This window comes from Gossypium hirsutum, chromosome D05, assembly GCF_007990345.1.
Source record: "Gossypium hirsutum isolate 1008001.06 chromosome D05, Gossypium_hirsutum_v2.1, whole genome shotgun sequence".
Taxonomy (NCBI): Eukaryota; Viridiplantae; Streptophyta; class Magnoliopsida; order Malvales; family Malvaceae; genus Gossypium; species Gossypium hirsutum.
Genome location: NC_053441.1, coordinates 27,999,176 through 28,011,412, shown reverse-complemented (window position 1 = coordinate 28,011,412; position 12,237 = coordinate 27,999,176).

The window sequence follows — 12,237 nt, the reverse complement described above, 5'->3', positions numbered from 1 at the left end:
AAATCCGCGTTGCTTCATCCAATTGCATCCCTAAATATGGCATCGTAAATAAAGTATTTTTAAAATGGTCTATGGATTATTTTGTAGAAGTTCGCAAAGTAACATGTCCAATGTGGAGATTTAGAATTTAATTAGTGGAAACCAAAAGGGTTAAGTGAATAAATGACCAAGGCCCTTACAAGCAAATAGGCCAAAACTTAAATTAAGTGGACAATCATGTTCTTAGCTATGGATTTCCACTAACTATTCCAGGATTAATTCATGAATGTTGGATGATTGAGAGAGTGAATATTCTAGAGGAGCTAAATCGTTTAAAGGATGGAATTAAGGTGACAATTTTGCATGGGAAGTTGTGGTGGATCATGTATTAGCAAGAATTAAGTGTGAAGAATCTATGTTTGGAAAATTTTGGTTTAAAAATAATTTTTTAGTATAATAGAAAAATAAAATTTTGAAAATCGAGTCGATTTGTGATATTTATAGTAAAAAAAATTTCTGAAATATACTTATGCTTTGAGCAATACGGATCTTTGTCTATTCAATAACTATTATGTCATTTATCAAGTTCAATTGGGGAGATACCTTGTACTAGGTATCGGAGTAGTAACTCTCAAAATATAGAAACATAGGTATAATTGTCTAGACTAGCAATACATCAGATAATATCCAAGTGGAATAAATCCTAAATCCATCTACGGATTTATTCACTTGTAAAATTCATAATATGACTTACCTTAATCCTAAGTAAGTGACTGACTATACATGCGTTACGCATATGCTTTATGTACAAATGCTTGAGTTCAATTGGCAATAAAGACAAAAGTTGGTACGTTAGGTATATGTCTTCTACATTGCATGACTTTGTTTACAGTAGTGGAATTCATAGCCTAATAAATGGTAAATGGTATCCTCTTATAAGCATTACATGATAGATAGAAGAGTAACGTGATCACATGTTATCTGTCTAGAATGAATGATTTAATTACTATTAGTTAGCAATTGAGTTTTTCATGAAGGAAGATATAGTGGTTATCATATGAGGATAACACACATATGACAAAATTATTAGACGGGTGCTTAATAAGTTACTTTCATAATGGTATATAATGAAGAGAGTTCAGTCATGATACTTCAAGTGGATTGACTTTGTGATTAAATAATATTGTAATTAATAGACGAAGAGTCGGAACTCATTCGCTCCCCTAGCTTTTGTCTATCAGTATTAGTGTCGGTGTCGGCCCAACAGAGTGCTTTCGCTGTTGGTGTTCTTTTTGATCTTTACGCATTTCACTGCTCCATTGGAAATTCCCTCTACCCTTATCGTACTCCAACTTGGTAGTTTCCACCGCTTGTTCAGAGTTGAGCCCTAGGATTTGATGGCAGACTTAAAAAGCCACCTACAGACACTTTACGCCCAATCATTCCAGATAATACTTAATTACAAATTATTGAACCTTAATTATATATGTCCAATCGGTCTCTCCTACTAGCTCAATACGAATCTTGACAGTTTACATTTGAACCAATACAGTGAATAAATGAAAATGAAGAATTTGAGAAATAGATCGCATGCATCACTATTTTCAGTGAATGTGTTTTCTTGCTATGAACAAGAGTTTAGGTTACATTATTTTCTTCAAATTATTATTTGATTCATTAAATAATTGAAGTTCGAAATATGAATTAATTTAATTAATCATTGCAGTTTTAATGAACAAGACAATTAAATTTATCTACACGTAAATTTTGGTACAATAAATTTGTAATGACTTTAATGCAATTAGAATAAAGTTTAAGAAAATAATTTGATTAAATGAATGAATTAAATTTATTTTAATTAATTAATTAATCTATTGGAATAAAAAATAAGTTAGTTGGTTGATTAAATTATATATGTTGATTTAAAAGCCAAATAGATAAGATAATTGTACCAATACATGAAAGGCCCACTAAGGTCTACTTGGCATTAGGGTGGGCAGTATACATAATTTCTCAAAGGGTGTACTGCCGCCCACTTTACATAGTACAAAATTTTTTTGAAGTTATTTCTCTCGGGGCCGTCACCAATTATATATACTGATAAAAATGATATTATGTTTTTTTTTGTTGCTAAATTTTCAAAATACATATGGTTACACACTTTAAAGATAAAAGATGAAGTCCAACATATTTTAAAACACTTCATCCGTTGCTTGAGTGTAAGTTCCAAACAAAAATTCTTTCTCTTCATATAGATTTTGGAAAAGAATATTAAAGCTTATAAATTATTTGCAAACACATAAAATTGAGCATCTTGTGTCACCATCCTATACCCTTCCAAGAGTAGCTCTAATACCATAAAAAGAATGAATAAATATATGAGATGAATACTTAAGTTTATTCATTCGAAAATGAGGTATTTACAAAGAAAGATACCTCGTCCATATACATAAAAATCTCAACAAACAACCAATGAAGAGATATCCTAGCTAATTTAAATTACAAAGAAACTAAAATAATTAAAATAAATGAAATTTAAATAAAACACAACTAGAGTAAGTTCAAAGTAACACATATCCATCTAAGATACTGCATCTTCTGTTACTCACAAACGACAAATTGTAAGTTGATAACTCATATATGATTAGTTTTGTAGATGTATCTACTAGAATTATATCAAAACATCCACTTGATGGATAAATGAACCCATATTCATTTAAAAAATTCAATAGATTTAATATTTTATTGTGTGTGTGTGAAAAAGACTAACTACATTAAAGAACCCTAACCCTACTTAACCTAATACTTCTCCTAATAATTGTCTTGACTCTCCATTGGAACTTTTAGACAATACCCATGTTTGGATATCAATGTATTGTCTTGCACAACTTACTAATATATTAATGGTTTCTGTTATGCCCATGCTAAGCCTTGAAAAAGAATAAGTTCATATTCTTCCATAGTGGCCATGTTATCAGGTCAAAGAGAGTAGCCCAATGGGCGTTTGCTCTTGTCAGCCACCCCTTATTATTTAATATCAATTTTAGCTAACTAATAAGGTTCTAATAATCTATATTCTTTAAGGACACTCAGCACATTAGAATTCTTTAAAGTCAAGAACATACTAGTTATTTATAGATATTCATGTAAATACTCAAATCTTTTCACAACATTATTGATCAAGATGGTTTAACTAATCATGCCAAACAATTAAAATATTTGGAGTAGTAAACTTTTAGTTTACTCTCGCATGTAACTCCACAATATTAATAAATGCTTAGAAGTTCCAATAGAGTAGAGGAAAAGGTAGGTGAATTTTTCAATACAAATTTCTTACCCAATATAATAATGTAATAAATAGGTATCAATTTTTTACTTGTTCAAAATCTCAATATGATATTAACTTTTAAAAGTTAAGAATTTTTTTGAGGCTAACAAAAATATAATGCATTAACTATCACAAATTTTATTCTATCGAATATTGATATATTAGCTCATTTGTTGCTTTCAACTAATTTTGTACTTCTAAATATTTTACCAATATTACCTTGTTTCATTATGAAACAAGAAAAATACTTTCTATCCATAAAATATGTTGCAATGTTGGAGATAGGGCTAAGTAAGAAAAAATGACAATTAACCCGAATTGAGGTGTTTGAATAATTTATGGAATGTAAATTTAAAAATCGTAATTACTCGAAACTGAATCGAATTTTATTTTTATTTAATATATAATTATTTTTTTATTTTTCTATGATATAAAAATAAATGTTTTATGTTTAAAATAGTGAAACGAATGAAAAGTTTTTGAATTTTTATTTATTTTTAAAATATTTATGAAAAAAAGTTTAAAATTTAGTCGCATAATATTCAAATGATTTAAAGTAAATGTCATTTTATTAAAATAAGTGTAGAAATTCAAAATAAATAAATCAAATCAAAAATCAAATCCAACCCAACCAAATCAATATCATTGTACAATAAAACTGTTGTAGGCATATGATGAGTCCACATGGAGACGGTAATAGCCTGTAGAAATCACGGGCGGAGTTGAGTGATTTTACTTGAAATTGCCACTCAACTCAACTAGTAAATTGGACTACTTGCCAGTCAAACCATCTACCTAATTCTATTGACACAAAATAATAGAGCGGATACAAGATTTTTTTTCCCTATAGGTCAAAATAAAGTTTGATCCATTTTAAATGATCTAATTTAAAGGTAGCTGGAATTTAATTGCTTTTATGTTTTTCTTTTTCTTTTTGATCTGTTCAACCATAAGAAATGGCATGAGTAATTGATAAAGGGGAGCTATTGAGTAAAATATCACCACTATTTGTATTTTGGTCAGCATATCTAACCCCAAATTATTGGATTTCAATTATAGTTGACGAAAATTATCTTTATTAACATTTGATGACACCATTGTTGATTTAATTTGAAATATAAATATTAGCCAATAAGTTATATTTTAAGCTAATTGGTATCAGATTCGAGGTTGAATTTTGTGTGTGAAAGTTACTCTGATTATACAATTTACAATGCTGAGAATTCATTAGAAATGGGTAGAATAATCGATAAAAGAAACTCGTATATTAGACCCTATAATTCTGTAATCATTATATACAAATTTCTCACTGTAGTATAGACGCCAACTTATCCGAAAACTCAGCAACCAGAAACCAGAAAGGAAAAAAAAATCAAAATAACTAATATTATAGGAGAGAGCATGTGGGACACCGAAGCTTTGGTTGTGAATCGATCTGCCATGGTTGAACTAGGTCTTGATGTCGTTGCTTCCTTTGCTAGGTCCAGACGACGGTACATGTCCGCCCTTGGGAAGCATGGCGAGGAACGAGGGTCCATACTTGCCGGCAGGTTTTTGAGATGGAGACCTCCTCATAACCCCGACATGGAAGTTCTTGAATGGAACCATATGGTCACATGGCAGAGCCCGGTGGGGTTTGTCGGAAGGAAGAGCAAGGTTCAAGGTGGGTTGTGTAGCTGAAAGAAGCCTAGCGGAAGAAAGTGATGAATTAGATAACAAGATGAAGAAGAAGAAGACGGATGTGATGAGGTGAGAATTGTGGGTTCTGATGGAGGCCGCCATTAATGGGTTTTAGAAGGAGGATTTGTGAGGTTTGGATGAAGAAGAGGATTATAATTTTATTTATATAAATAGAGAGGGGGAAAGGAAATCGTTGTCTGTGTGGTGTGTGGAGTTGACGAAGTCCAGTTGGGGGGGTTTAAAGTCATGAAACTGTAAGAAAAATGCAACTTCACGCGCTGATTACACACGCTACTACATTGACTTAATAATATTCTTCTTAATTAATTTCACTTACCCTTTTTTTAATTCGAGATTTAGGTTTGAATTTATGGTTTATGATTTCATTTTTCACATAAATGAATAGATTATGGCTTCTTTCAGTATTAGTCACGTCTGAAACTGGTGACTCTATATCTTACGTTTATTATATTTTAGGTTTAAACAGGATTATTATAAAATACTCATTTCTTTTTTAAATTTTGAAAGCCAAATTCAATTTTTTATATTTGTATAATTTCCCCGTTTCACACCAACAACTCCAAACCTTCAAAATAATAATAATAACTATAACTTTTAAATATTTTTGATAAATTTTTAATCATTTTCATGTAAAATTTTCTGTAACTTTTTTATAATTATTTGTTTTTAATTAGTTTTTTTAGTAAATTACAATGATATGGTAAAACCCGAACAACCAATGCAACTAGCACAACTCGAATCTAAATCACATTTGAAATAGTGAACACCTTCATCATCACATCACATGGGATTTTTTTTTTATTTTCACATTTAAGTCATGAAAATACATTATTGTTAAAAATTATTCGATTAAGAAGAAGTTGGTCAATAATATTATTAGTATTTGAAGTAAACACGACAAGGGGTAAATGGGACAATAGTCAAACAAAGAAAGTTACAGGTCTTAGACTAATACCCCCCCTCCTAATTGCGGGTATATGGCCAGTGGCGTTGTCAATCGGGTCATTTTACACATTTATTTTTTCTAATCTACATCTTTTATTATCTTACCGCCATTTTATATGGACCGCTTAACTTATTTTGATTTGAATTAATTTGTATTTATATTAATTTTGACAATAAATTCGGTTGATTGAGTTTTAATTCGACTAATATGAGTATTATTATAAATGCAAGAGAACGTAGAATCGAATAGGTAAAGTACATTTATCTTCATATTTATGAATTAAAAAGGGACAATGAATAATTCTAAATATTATATAAAAATATATATATAAATAAAATCTACTATTGTTAAAAGAAAAACGAATCTCTAAAATTAAAAAGTAGAGAAAAAAAGTGAGAAACTCGTGGGGGTTTGAGAATGTAAAGAAATTCGGTCCACAATTGGAGTTCCTATAGTCAGTTAGGCGTTGAATACAAACTTGTTTCCCACGTTACCCGACCTCCTCTTCCTTCTTTTAACTTGCCTTACCCCACATTTAATTCAAGTGATATTTAATATTATAAAATATAATTTTCAAATATTTTTAAATAATTTAATATATATACAATAGCAAGGTTTTCTTGTAAATCTGTAAAATTTTAAATTTTAAATAATATGATACTATCTTTCAAAAATAAATTATAACCTGACACCTCATCAAAATCAATAATTTCATACCTTGTTCGATTACGTACTAGTCTGCTAATGTTTGTTTAATAATTCCTTTATTTGGAGTGATGTGAACGATTCAAAATTGAAAATCATCAACTCTAATAAGAAATGGTTAAACTCTTTCTTTCTTTTTTTTACTATAATAGTAGTAATTTATTAAAGAATATTTTAGAAGTGAATTTAGGAATATGTCAAGTGTTTTATTTAATTATTATTTTATTACATCTTAAAAATAAGTGACATCAACCCCGACTCACTTGTGGATAATAATTCATTTATTAAAAATATTACATATTTATTCATTTTGATTATTTGACATATATTTTTAATAAAGAAATTTGACTTTAGAAATTTTTTCTTATTCATTTTGATTATTTGACATATATTTTTAATAAAGAAATTTGACTTTAGAATTGTTTTTAATCATATATACACTTTTTGATACAATGCTTAAAACTATTCATAATCCCTCCTCAACTTTTAAATAGAAGAATAATGCGTTTCAGTACACTTGAACCCATGTACTCTTGCACTGACAACAATACTAATGTCAGTCAAGCTAATTAATCGACGACTTTAGAAATGTTGAATTCCTAATTTAATATACAAGTACAAAAAACGAGCAGTTCTAAATTAATATTCATTTATATCAATATTCACATTCCTAAATAAATTAAGGTAAAATATTTCATACATGTTTTATGAACATTTTATTAAACGAAAATGTTGTGTTTCCCTTTTCAAATTAAGCATCTATACGTGATTACAAATTTATACAACAATGAAGAACTTTCATGAAAGCTCTCCTTTTTCTTTTTCTTCTTTTACATGAATAGTTTATGGTCAAATTTCATCTTTAATCCCTTTAATTTTTTGAGATTAGATTAGAAAAATTAAATTTCAATCTTGATCTCCATATTTCACTCAAATTTGAACTTGAATCTTTACACTTCAATTTTGACATAATTTAACATCTCATTCTTATAATGCTATTAGTTAGTCCAAATAATTTATTATGATTAAAATGCCGGTGTAAATTTTTAAGAATTGTTATCACCATTATTGATTAAAACCATAAATACTTTACATATATTAACTCGATTAAAGAATAAATAATATTTTTTATATAGTAAATATTAACTCTATTCCACTTTAACCTTATTCGATTCTTGTTAATAATACAAAGACTAAATGGATCCATTTAATAATAGAATGATTAATTTGATACAATCCCTATAACAATTTTAAAATTTCACATAAAAATAGCTTTTCCCAAAATCAATTTGGATTGAAAAGTATTACTTTGACAGAATCAATACCATAAAACAAAGGATAAAAATAAATGATATGATACATGAATTTCACACTTAAAAGAAGGGAATGTATGAGGTGGCTGTGCATGAATTCTTAATCAATTATATGATACATGAATTTCACACTTAAGAGAAGACAAATTGAGGGAAGGCGTTATTATTGAAGAAATAGAAAACACATGAGATGAGGCATGTGGGGAGGAAAGTGCTGAGTTTTTATATTTTATGTATGTTGTATTTATGTTTTAATTTATTATGTCATTTTAATCATTTTATTAGTATTTCTTTTCATGTCAGACCATATTATATTTATTTGAATGGGGAAAATGCCATAAACTGGTTTACTCAAAACGACTGATACTTCCAAAGGAGACAGACAGGCAGGTCAAAAACCAGCAGACTATGGTGACCATTATCAACTAGTTTACCCATTCTATCTGCAATCGCATTTGTATATTCTGCAGATTACTTCAACACAACTGCTTACTAATGGAAAAAGTAGGGTGATACGAATTGATATTTAAAATAATGTAAGTTGAACCCAGTCTCACCAATTAATTAATTAACCAACCATGTGTAACTTGATAATTCATATATCTATTCTGCTTAATAATGAAATATCTTTTACACAATAATCATTAATATGATATCAATATGTTCTTTTAAGATTTATTACATTTTATGATATCAATTACTCAACTTTTCATTTTAGCGAATTAGTATTTGAATCAAGATTACTCTAGTTTCATCGATTAGTATTTTAGGGATTAATGGAGGAGATATCTGAGTTATTGCCAAGAGTTGAGCACAAAAAGGCTGAGTAAAATACCAATAATCGATGATGAAACTAGGGTAATCTTGATTCGAATACTACTTCACTGAGATGAAAGGTTGAGTATTCGATGATGAAGCAAGGCTTCTTTCAATGAGATTATGAACAATTTTTCAAATGGCTAGATAATTAAAAGGGTTTCTCATATGGCTGAGATGATGAAAACGTTTGATAATCGAAAGGGTTTTTACAAAATGTTGAAGGATGGAAACGTCTAGTGAAAAGATTCAATATGAATAAAATAAAGAATCAAAGATGGCTTTTGATGTTGAAGGATGAAAATGTTTGGTAATTAGAAAGGTTTTTTCAGAAGGAAACTTTTCACTAACTGATGGAAAAGAATTTAAAGGATTTTGATTTTTTTTATTTTAATAAATGATGTTAATTAATCTTAGAAAAATAATTTTAATCGTTTTTTTTCACACCAGGGGTCAAAGAGGGTGACACATGACACATGACAGTGTGCGATTGGCCAAAGTTGTCATGTCATAAAAAATTAGTGTCGTTAGCCTCAGGTATCAATATAGTGGATAGAAAAAAATCGGGTACCAATCTGGGATAAAAGAACCATAAGTACCAATTTGAGAGAAGTTGACAAGTTTGGATACCAATTTTATATTTAACTCATATTAAATTGTAATATGATATGTGGTTTACAATTAAATTCTTGCAATACTTACTAAGCTATTTTAGCTTAACGCGTTTTTTTTAACACGTAGGTTGAAGTTGAAAAGAGAAGCTAGAAATGGTCCAAGACTTACTCGTCTCATCACATCACAGGGCTTGGATAAGAGTATGGTTTTACATTTTGTTAATAATATGGCATGTATATAGGCTTGTCACATAGATTTTAGTAAAAATGAACTAAGTCGATAACTTTATGAACTTTGTTAAAGTTGAATTTATGTAAAAAAATGTATAATATGTTTAAAGTTAGCTTTCATGAGATTGTTTGTTACAGAAGGATTATGGGTAGTTCTAGATATTATGTCAAAAAGAACAAATATAATTAGAACTTATAATGAGATTGTTCAAAAAATTTACAACATTTATTGTAAATTATGAAAGGGACTAATAAAAAATGGGTAAACAAAATGGGGTTTTTTTGGGCGTAATAACTAATTTGGTCCTTCAATTTAAAAAAAAATCATTTTAGTCATTTATTTAATTTTTCACCTTTTTTAGCCTTTGAAGTTGTATTGTTTGTCAAATTACTCCAAAATGGAAGGAAAAATTAACGTTTGTTAACTTTGTTGATGTGGCATATACGAGGATTGTCATGTCAACAATTAATTAATTTTTAATTTTTAAAAATTAAAAATAAAAATTATTAAAAGATATATTTTTAATATATTTTTAAGATAATTTTTTAATTTTAAAAAATTAATTAGTTGCCAATATGGCATACATATGGACTGTCACGTGGATAAACGTTAGCAAAGTTAACTAACAGGTGTTAATTTTTCCATTCATTTTGGATAATTTGATAAATAATATAAATTTAAGGGCTAAAAGCAACCGTGAAGAGATAAAATAATTTTTTTATAAAATTGGAATATTATGTTTTTCCTCAAAACCAACTTAAAATTTATTAAGTATTAAAAACAGTACTGTAAAACAATGGTAATATAAAAGTTCAAAAAAAAAACACTGGTAATACAAGGTGGACATTTGTTTTGAGCGGAATTTTGGTCAGACAAATAAATGATATAAGTTTAAATTTTGATGGAAAATAATTAGTATTATTATATTTTTAATTTTTATATATAAATTATTCAATTGTTAATTTTGAAGATAACAATTTAACATTAACTTTAACCGTGTTAATTAATTGATTTAACTTTTTAATTTTTATAAAGGTTGATGATTAAATTTTGATAGATTGAAGTAAATGATTTAACTTTTTTTTTTATAAAATAAACAACGATAAATTAGAGTTTATTGAGTTTAATTAAATTAAAAAGTGTCTTGAGTTGTGCCTTCGATTAGGGGTGTAATTGAATCGAGCTGAGCTCGAATACTGTTAAACTTGAGTTTGACTCGAACTTCGAAACTCAATGCTCGGGTTAAGCTTCAACGAATATCTGTTTTCAAGCTCGAGTTCGGCTCAAGATATAATCGATACTTGAGTTAAATTAAGTTTATGTATCAATTTTTGTACTTAATCTTAAACTTAGCTCAATAATTAAGCTCAAGATTAATAATATATGTAACACCCCTAACCCTCATCCGTTACCAGAATAGGGTTACAGAGCATTACCAAACTTTACGAATTAAATACGAACATTTTCCAACTTTTGTTACACATATTAAGAACCAATTATATAACACTCATATTGCCCCTTAGATGGACCTTCGAGGCCCAATATTCACCTTAGAAGTGAATCGGGACTAAACCGGGTACTTAGGAAATTTTTCCCAAAATTTCAAAAATTTTCTTAGAAGCAGGGGACACATGCCCTTGTCCCTGCCCGTGTGAACGAAAATAGGCCATTTTAAGGCCATTTTTCTCACCCATTTTGACATTAACATGTACTTAACATTCACATATACCAATATATCTCAAACAAGCAATCAATACAAGCTAAAATATGTTCTCAACATGACATAACACCACAAATATTTCATTTACTTATACCTACCTATTTAACTCATTTCATTGATTTATAAAATTATACTATTAATTACATGCATACAAACATTTAATATTCACAACCACAATTCAAACTATTTCATTGTCAAACCAACCCTATACATGTCATATAAACCAAAATTTACATTGCAAAAACTACCGGAATAAACTGGATAGTGTAACTTGATGTGTTGATCCGATCTTCTGACTTCACGTTAATTTACAAGAACATTAAACAACACGAGTAAGCTTAATGAAGCTTAGTAAGTTCAACAGGTTAAACATTGATCTCACCGAACTTAATATAATATAATAAATTAAATTATAAATAAATCATACATTTTTCCCTAACAAATACAATATAATCAATAAACACACTTTCTTCAGATCAATATCAATAATAATTTATAAATCTTTCAATTCAATCACATAAGCCTCTTACCATTTCTTACTGAACCGAAGAACGACTTACGGATATGAGTACATCGTTCTTTTTGTGCCATAGTCCAATTATGGTCTTACACATGCATTGCCATGGCCCTGCCATGGTCTTACATTTGTAGTGCCATAACCCAGTTATGGTCTTATCATCAGAATGTCATAGCCCACCTATGGTCTTACACATGTATTTATACTGCCATCGTCCAACCATGGTTTTACGTTTAAGGTGTCATAACCCAGTTATAGTATTTTCATTAAAATGTCATAGCCCAGCTATAGTCTTACATTTAAACATTGCCAGGGTCCAACCATGATCTTATCTGTCAAATTCATTTTTTGCCATGAAACGATCGT